The sequence below is a fragment of the Crocodylus siamensis genome, chromosome 4, assembly GCF_052110815.1.
Source record: "Crocodylus siamensis isolate JL-2025a chromosome 4, ASM5211081v1, whole genome shotgun sequence".
In the NCBI taxonomy this organism is placed as follows: domain Eukaryota; kingdom Metazoa; phylum Chordata; order Crocodylia; family Crocodylidae; genus Crocodylus; species Crocodylus siamensis.
This window is the reverse complement of record NC_143398.1, coordinates 56505776-56514043: the sequence shown is the minus strand read 5'-3', so window position 1 is coordinate 56514043 and position 8268 is coordinate 56505776. Positions and strand designations below refer to the sequence as shown.

General features: G+C 41.4%; 1 protein-coding gene across 1 annotated transcript in view; it reads left to right on the top strand.

The window, feature by feature from the left end:
* The first annotated feature begins 965 nt into the window (after positions 1-965).
* PRICKLE1 (prickle planar cell polarity protein 1) overlaps positions 966-8268 on the top strand; it is a 92349-nt gene continuing 85046 nt past the window's right edge. Inside the window, exon 1 of the mRNA XM_090042349.1 lies at positions 966-1152. The gene's annotated coding sequence lies outside the window, so the exon portion shown is untranslated. The remainder of the gene's footprint in view (positions 1153-8268) is intronic.

The following is an 8268-nucleotide window of genomic DNA, read 5'->3' as shown; positions in this document are numbered from 1 at the left end:
AGAATCTGTGTCCTTGAAGGTTTTCAAGGCCCGGGACTGCATCTACACGATAAACTAGAAGTGCAGTAGACTACTTCTACTGTGCGTTAGCATCCCTTAAAAGATGTGTACAGCAGCACCAATTACAGCACATTAAGTTAGTACCTGTTATTAGAGGTACTAAACTTAATGTGCCATAGTTACTAATTATGGCGCATTAATGCACGTGTAGACATGCCAGGGTGGGGTCTGCATCTTTGGCAGGAGGATGTAGCTGGGGGTGGGACCTGAACTCAAGTCATGTTCTCTCAGCCTGGGAGCCCAAGCAGCCTGGGTGCACGGCTCCCTCTCCAGCTGTCACATTCCCAACCTCGGGGGTGTTCTGCAGTTTCCTCCGGGAAACGCAGGGAACTTCAGTCGACCTCAAAGCCAAGACGGGGGTGGTTGCTTTAAAGCGTGCCAAACGGCATGTGCGCAGGCAGAGGCGGCGGCGGGGCTGCGGCGCGCGCCTGCCCGACCCGCTGGGGGTGTCGAGGACACGTCCCCCGACCCCCAAGGAGATGTCATGGTGTAGATCAGTGGGGAAAAGTTTCACTTTGTTGCTTTTTTTAAAGGTATGTATTTCTCCCCCGAGTCTCCCTCGGGAGAAGCCGGCAGCGAAAAGCGGAGCGCTTGGCTGCAGGAGCCCGTTTGCTGAGGGGAAAGAAATGGGGCGCGCAAGTCTTGCCCCTCCGGCCCTGCCTTCAAACCCACTGGCACCTCGTGCAGAAAAACAGAGAGGGGTGTTGGGGCGGGGAGAGGCCCTGAGGGACTTGTGCTGCGCCTCAGCGCGCAGGCGGAGCCTGCCTGCCCCCTCCCGCCCCGGCGCTTTGCAGCGCACTAAGACCCGCCGCGCCCGCCCAGCCGCCGGCCCGCTCCTGCAGAGCCCGCCCTCCGGGTTTTCCAGCTGCCGGCGCCCCCAGTCCGTCGGCGATTGGCCCGCGCGGCCGGCCGCAGCCAATCGGCTGCGCGCAGCGCGAGTGTCACTGTGCCGGGCACGAAGCGCTGGAGCTGCAGTCGGAGGGCGCTCAGTCGCGGCGGCTCCCTCGGCGCGCGCAGCTGCCCGCGGAGGATGCGCGCCTCGCGCCCGCACTGACCCCCCACGCCGCTGCCCCCGGCCAGCCTGGTCCCGCGGTAAGTGCCAGGACTGCGGAGGGGGGCGCTGCGCTGCAAGAGCCCGGCCAGGGGGAGGGGGTGCCGGTTGGGGGCAGCGCCTCGGGGCAGGCCGGGCATGGGGGGCGCTGCCTCAGCCTCCCCCGCAGCCGGCTGGCGCTCTCCTCGTCCAGCCCGTGGGGAGCTGCGTTGCGTCTGCCCGCGGGGGCTCCGCGTGTGTCCGCTCAGCTGCTGCCTGTCACTTGGGTGACAACTGCTACTCTCCCCGCGGAGCCTTTGGCTTTCTGCGGGATCTAGGCTGCAGTCCCCTGCAGTTGCCCGGCCCCGGGGGAGCCCCGGCCACCCCCGGCAAGGGGCTGCTTTCAGACTCCCTCCCGGGAAAGGTGTCTGCCCTCCTCCCCACCCCAGCTCATGGTAACTAAGATGTTGCCCCCGGGTTAAGAGAGCTCAGAAAGGTGAGGAATGTTTCTCAGGCTCTTTCTCTCTCCAACAATATTTGTTCCCAACCCGGGGTCTTTTAAACTTAAGCAGGAATGGTTTCCCTCTGTCTGTCTGGTGAGGCTGGGTTCAGCTTGCCTTCAACGTGGTCTCCGCCAAGGGCGGCTGCCTCTAGCCTGGGCTGGGAATCTGTCGTTGCCTCCAAGCTAGGGGGCTGAGGAAAGCAAAACAGAGCCCTCTCCTCAGACCAGTGTTTCAAAATGCCATCAACCGGAGAGTCAGGAAACGCAGTGGGGGGATGTTTTACAAGCTCTCCAAGAAATGTTTATACAGAGGATTTAAAGGTTAGCAATGAATATTCCCTGCAAGTGAAAACTAAAAGGTGTCAAAAAAAATGGTCAACGGGACTTGCCAGCTTAATGATTCCAGGCTTTGTCTTGAGCTGAAAACTTTGACCTCGGATTAAATAACCAGGTTCTGTTTTGCCAAAGTCAGAAATTCTATTTGGTTTTCTCTGTAAAACTCATTTTCTCTTAGTTTTGTTTTTCTAATGAGGTCAGCATTGCTGTGGTGGTATGACAGAAACAACTATACATACTATAGGTAAAATTTTGGACCAAATGGCAGTATTGATTTCGGTCTTCGTAGAGGACGTTAAAAAGCAAAGCAGTCCCGTTTAATATACTGATAGTTTATTTGTTCTAACAGCACAAGTCAGGATGAGCAAAACAGATTTTTGGATTCTAGAACACGATAAACTACGGAGCTGCTGTTAGCCCTGTATAATACAGGGTGTTGTAATGAGTTAGCCCAGGTCAGCCACCTAAAACATTTAACATCAGCTGGGAGAAAAAAAACAACAACTCCTTACAGGGTTAATAGCTGAACTATTAAGATTGGAGTCAGATGTGGGTAAAAGCAACAGGGGAGTCTGGCTTTTTCCTAATATCCTGTACTATGATAACTCTGAAAAAGGTAATTGTTAAAAAAAATCTGTTTCAATTTAGGATTTTTTTAAGCAAAATGAAGCCTACATATACAAGACAATGATTCTGATGTTTAGAAAGAGACAAAATGGCTAAAAAATACCAACATAATTAAAAATAATAATACAGTACTGTGAAATATGTATGGATTTTTGTGCTAGAATTTCCATGCATGTATAGAGGAACTTCATTGCCTTCCCTCTCAAATAGTTTACTTTTCATTTTAGTGCCCTAAAACACAGAGCTCTTTATTTGAGAGAGAGCAGCCTCTGTGCTGGGAAAGTTCTTTGTAGGCTACTTAATTATAACATTTTAATGAGAATTTATTTAGAATAAATGCTTTCCACTAGCAAAGAAGAAAGTTTTTTAACATTTCAAAGCAAACAGGTTTTGCTTGCTTTTCTTATACTTTTGTGTTTCATAATCTATGTAAGGAGAAAATCTGAGGAATGACTTGGCACATTGATGATCTGACTTCTAATTTAAATGTTTGGTCTGTCTCCCCCTATGGTTGTAGTAGGATATTTAGTGAATTTGGCATTGCTTATTTGATTAGCATATGACAATCAGATGGTTTTTGCTCTGTCATTATTTTTCCATTGAAAAATTGCAGTGTTGATCAACATCTAAATTTCCACAGGATAAAATTGTATGGAATTTATTCTTATGTCTTTGGCTAGTGGTTGTAGTGACCATTTGTGATGGCCTGGACCAAGATGCAAAGACCAAAACTATTCTGCTGTGGTACAGAACTGCATGTAAAAATAATCACCAATATGTTATGCAAAATCCTTAATAAAAAACAGATCAAGATTCAATCTCCAAGAAAGCCAGAATATTAGATTCAGTATCCAAGCAATACAAGCCTTATGACAATGGAGTTAAGGTGAAAAAAAAAAAGTGGAAAACAATGAACAGTATCTCTTTCTCTCTTTTTTTTTTTTTCATCACCAGACTTTTTGACAGAATTTGTCTGTACTTTTGGGCCAGGTACACCATCACTGTCTCGGCTAACATGCCCTCAGAGAATTTTTTTTCAACGTCATCACTCCTTTATTTCTCATAAACCAGCCGCTTCATTAATGTTCTATAGTCAAATATTGCCTAAGGTTAAGGATTCTTGTTTATGAGCAAGGCATATAATGACTACATGGCTGTTTTTATATCTTGAATCTATAACTTTCAAAGAAGGCCAGTTCAACAGTTTTCAACTTAAGCTTAGCCAACACTATTGTCTGTTTACAGATGTTCTAAACAGAGGTAAATTTGCGGTTAACTGTAGTTCATTAGAGTATACTTTCCGTGAGCCATGAATTTTTAAGCTTTGCTCCTGGAAACATTTACTCAAGTGAGTAGCTGTTACTTGCATTCATAAGCATTTGGACTGGGGCCTTACATTGAGGAGGACCCCTCCCCAGCTTCTGACTGAAGAATAGTGGGAAGAAACACGTTTTACAAGTTATAGCACACTGATGTCATGACATTTCTGGCAGAGATACCAAGATTAGACTAATCAGATCACTTTACTGTTTGCCAGAATGATACAGTTTTTCCAGGAACAGTTCTTTAGTTGCTGATCTATTGTCAAAGGATATTTCCAGTTATTGAAAAAAATTTCTCAAGGGGTCTGTAATAAATCTTCCTGTGTCTTTTGTATTGTGTGCTTATTTAGACTTCACTCTAAACACATTAAACTCATTTTTTCTTTAGCTTCTCCAGGAAAGTGGAATGATTTCTCAGCATGGTTTGATTATACTCTTTCCAGGGTTTTCCTGCAAGGAGAATTTTTTTTAAATATACACAACGAATTAAAAATGTCAAGAGACAGAGAGGTATGAGCCAACAAAAACATTTTTAATACTCTTCAAATATCTGTAAACTAGTAAGCAGCTGTCATTTACCTCTTCTTGGAACTATGCCTATAAGAGCCCATTTTTTTTGTTTTGTTTTTGTTTTATTATTGCTTTATTTTTTCAATGTAACCATAATGTATTTCAGAATGATCCTGAAAAACAACTGACCAATCAAGCTGTGAGTGTTTTTCTTGCTTATAAACCTGTGGTGGATACAGTCTCAGACAGACCTCTCATTTCTAGTGGATTACACATGTGCAGAAGTTGAAGCTGTGTTATTTCAGTTGTTCTGGTACTGAAGCCATGTAGCCCTGTCTAAGATTTGTTTCTGAATTGTTGATTTATAGTACCTAATAGCTCTTGCTGTTCTGGTTTGTGTGCTTCTCTCCACTTTTTTTTTTACCCCTTCTCTCTCCCGCCTCTCTAGGTCTAAAGATTTGGCAATAAGCTGATAAAACTATTACAGACATAAACCTACAAGCCCACTTCATGCATAGCAGTCTTACTCAGCTGCTATTCTTTTATCAAAGGCACAGATCCCACAGCTTGCAATTATGGTCTTTGACTTCAGTAACAATTCTGTTTTGAAATGTTTCCAATTACACACATTGGCATGCCAAAAAGCATTTCCACGTGCCTTCCAAGGGCCTTCCAAGTATCGGACTTTGATTGCTTTTAATTTAAATAGAGGCTATTTGGTTTCCTGTGATATTTTTATAACCACCTTTTTCAATTTTGTTGCTTTTTAATCTTTCTCGTAGTAGCCACAACATAACATTATACAATATCTGGTCTAGGATTCTGTTTCTGCCACATGCCAAATCCAAGTGCACTTCTAACTCTTGGCCCTCTCCTCTGAAGTCAGTTGTTCATATACAGCATAATTAAACAGGTTCAATTACATTATATCTGCTTAAAAAAATCAGTGACATGATACAAACCTCAGTACTGTTTGTTTGTTTTTTAAAAAGGAAACTGCTAGACTATTTTAGTGTAAACTTAGATACAAGTCCATCTACAGGCATGAATATATTTAAAGAAATCCAAATTGCACAGCTATCTTCCCATCTAGCGATTTATTATTATAATAGACATGATTAGTTCCCATTATTATTAATAAGAAATTATAGGTCTGAAAATATACTAAGTAGAGCACATGGCTTCATACGTTTCAAAAGCATTAGGATTCTGTCCTTGCCTCAATATACTTTTTTTCTTTTATCCTTTTTTATTATTTGTGTGTCTTATACCTTTTTAACTTTAATCAGAGACTTTAAAAATTTGTTGTAAGGGGGGTGTTTTTTAAAGAAACCCACATCACAAAAGTTAAAAGTATGAAATACTTTGTTTTTTCTTGATCTGTTTATAAAGTCTTGTAGTGCTCCTGGTCCAGAACATGTTTATAAAGTTGCCTTCATGTGAACGCTATATTCTTTTTATACCTTTTTCATTAGTTAGGTCCATTTATGAAAGTCCAGTTGCTAGCTCAGCAGAGATTAAGCTAGCCACACAGTCATTCTTGCTCTACCACCTGAGCACGCTGGCTAGTTAGACAGCTGTCCCCACCCAGTGCTGATTTTTTTTTTTTTTTTTTTTTTTCTGTAGTGGCACAACCACACAGTAACCATGGTACAAACAGAATGCTTTTCAATAACCTTCATGCATAGGTCAGTTTACCTAACAATAAGTCTAACTTGTTTTGAAAAAAGCACTAAAATGAGTACCCTAAATTGAAAACAAACCTCTACAAAAGGTTTAAAAGAAGCTTTCTGTCTTGTGCTCATGCTCACCATTTTCATTTCCCAGTGAAATTTAGTAAAGTTGCAGCTCAAAATATGTGTGTATACATGCATTAACATTCTAGCATTAACCCAGGTTCAAAAAAGTTTTAGCTCTTCCGAGGGCAAAATATTCTGTTGTTAAGATGGGGATGATCATTAATGATGATGTTTGTATGTAAAACACTGCTTATTTTATTAATGATTAACAAATGTATCTAGATGGGTGAAGTTTGGTCTAGAATCTTAAGGTGAATCACATATTTTTTTCATAGGCATTTTAATTCCTTTCTGATCCTTTGTTCGTCAGAATGATCATATGGATAATTTCTCTGTGAGATCTTGTTTACAAAGCATAGAGGATCTTGCTAAATACTGAGTTCTCATTTACTGTAGGACTGAAATGATTTAGAGATCTGTACATGTGGAAGGAGGGAATAAAATATACAGAGGATATGTTTATATTTAACTGAATTAATCATATAAGTTTCTTTGTGCTCCGTCTATAAGCCTAAACAGCTTGGCAGGCTAATAGCCAACAAAATGTCCTCAAGTGCTGCCAAATGTGTTGAAAGTAGACCAGACTTCCTTCTATACTGAGGTACTGGAAACATTTTACTCTTAAGTCAAAGATATTAAGCAGAAAACTACTTTCCTATGCTAAACATCATAATACAGAATTGGCTCCAAGTAGGTATCAAGGGTGAAATACTAGGGGGAAAAAAACCCAACTCCCCACCCCCACCAAATCTTGTGGTCATCAGTATCCATCAGGGTAGACATCACTGCTACTCAGGTCATCTCAGATTCTGGGACCTGATTCACAAATTGCTGAATATTTCCTTCTAGGTGTTCATTGGCTTTATCAGGACTGGAGAGGGAGGGGTAGGTATGCTATGTGGAAATCACTTGGCATTTCACAGGATTGCCTTGTGCTTACTTGCCACAAGGGGTGCAGCATTGCTTAGATTAGTGAACTGAGTAATTGGGTATTTAGTTATCTGCAAATTTGGTAAATGCTGATCTTCCCCCTCTTGCAAGCAATCTGCTCAGAAAATATATTGGGGATTTCTGGTTATCTAATGTGGCATTAATAGTTCTACAGACCAACCTAGTCAAAGGGTCCTAGTACCCTGTCTGCTTTTCTATGCAAGAAAGCGTTTCACATAAATAATAATAATATCTTGTAACCAGTTTAGATGATTCTTTAATTTAGAGCAGATTTGGAAAGTTCTAGTTTTTATATCTAGCCTGGGCACAGAGAGGTAGTTAGCCATGTTAGTCTGAAGTCAGGCAAAAGGCAGGGTAGAAAGTCACCATGTAGACTAACTAAATCAGAAATGCATAAGCTTTCCTGAACCTGAGCTCACTTCATTAGAAGCATCTGTACCCTGCCGTATATGTAACTTGAACAAAATTGCCGTTTCCATTTAATCAACAATCCCACCAACCAAAAAGCGCTCATTACATTGAGCCATACTTACTGCTTTTCAGATTTCTGTGCAAAGCTATCTCTAAAACTTAATTTCTGCTTACAAGAAAAGTAAAAATGGTAAATTTGGTCTCTTTAAACAATGGCTAACAGATTTTTGTTTTGTTTCTTTCTTTTTGATGCTTTTTTTTTGTAGTACCCTTCTACAAAAGTACATTCATTTTTGACCTATTAAAAAAATTTAATGTATGTTATCTTGGAGTTGGCTATTATGATGTAGAGGAGGTTATATTAGGAATAATGGAGGTTTGTTATATATCTTTACTGATTTGAAACATTCTTAAATGAATGGGAGAATCATTATTTTAGCATGGAAAATAATGTACTTTATTCCCCTGACTACTGCTGAAAAATTATCTTAGCAAGTGCTGTTTAAAAATACTTGTAATGTTTTGTTTCCTATGGGAGCAGATAGTGGTGCTATGAAAATCCTATTCTTACAGAACTTGGGTAGCATTAACCTAAGGAGAAATCCTGTGCATTTTTAAATAGTAATGAGGAAGTTTGGGAATTAAACACGAAAATGAATTGATGAAACTATCAAAGGAAACTCAATTCAATAAAAGAGGAAAAGCAGCCTTCTTGATGTA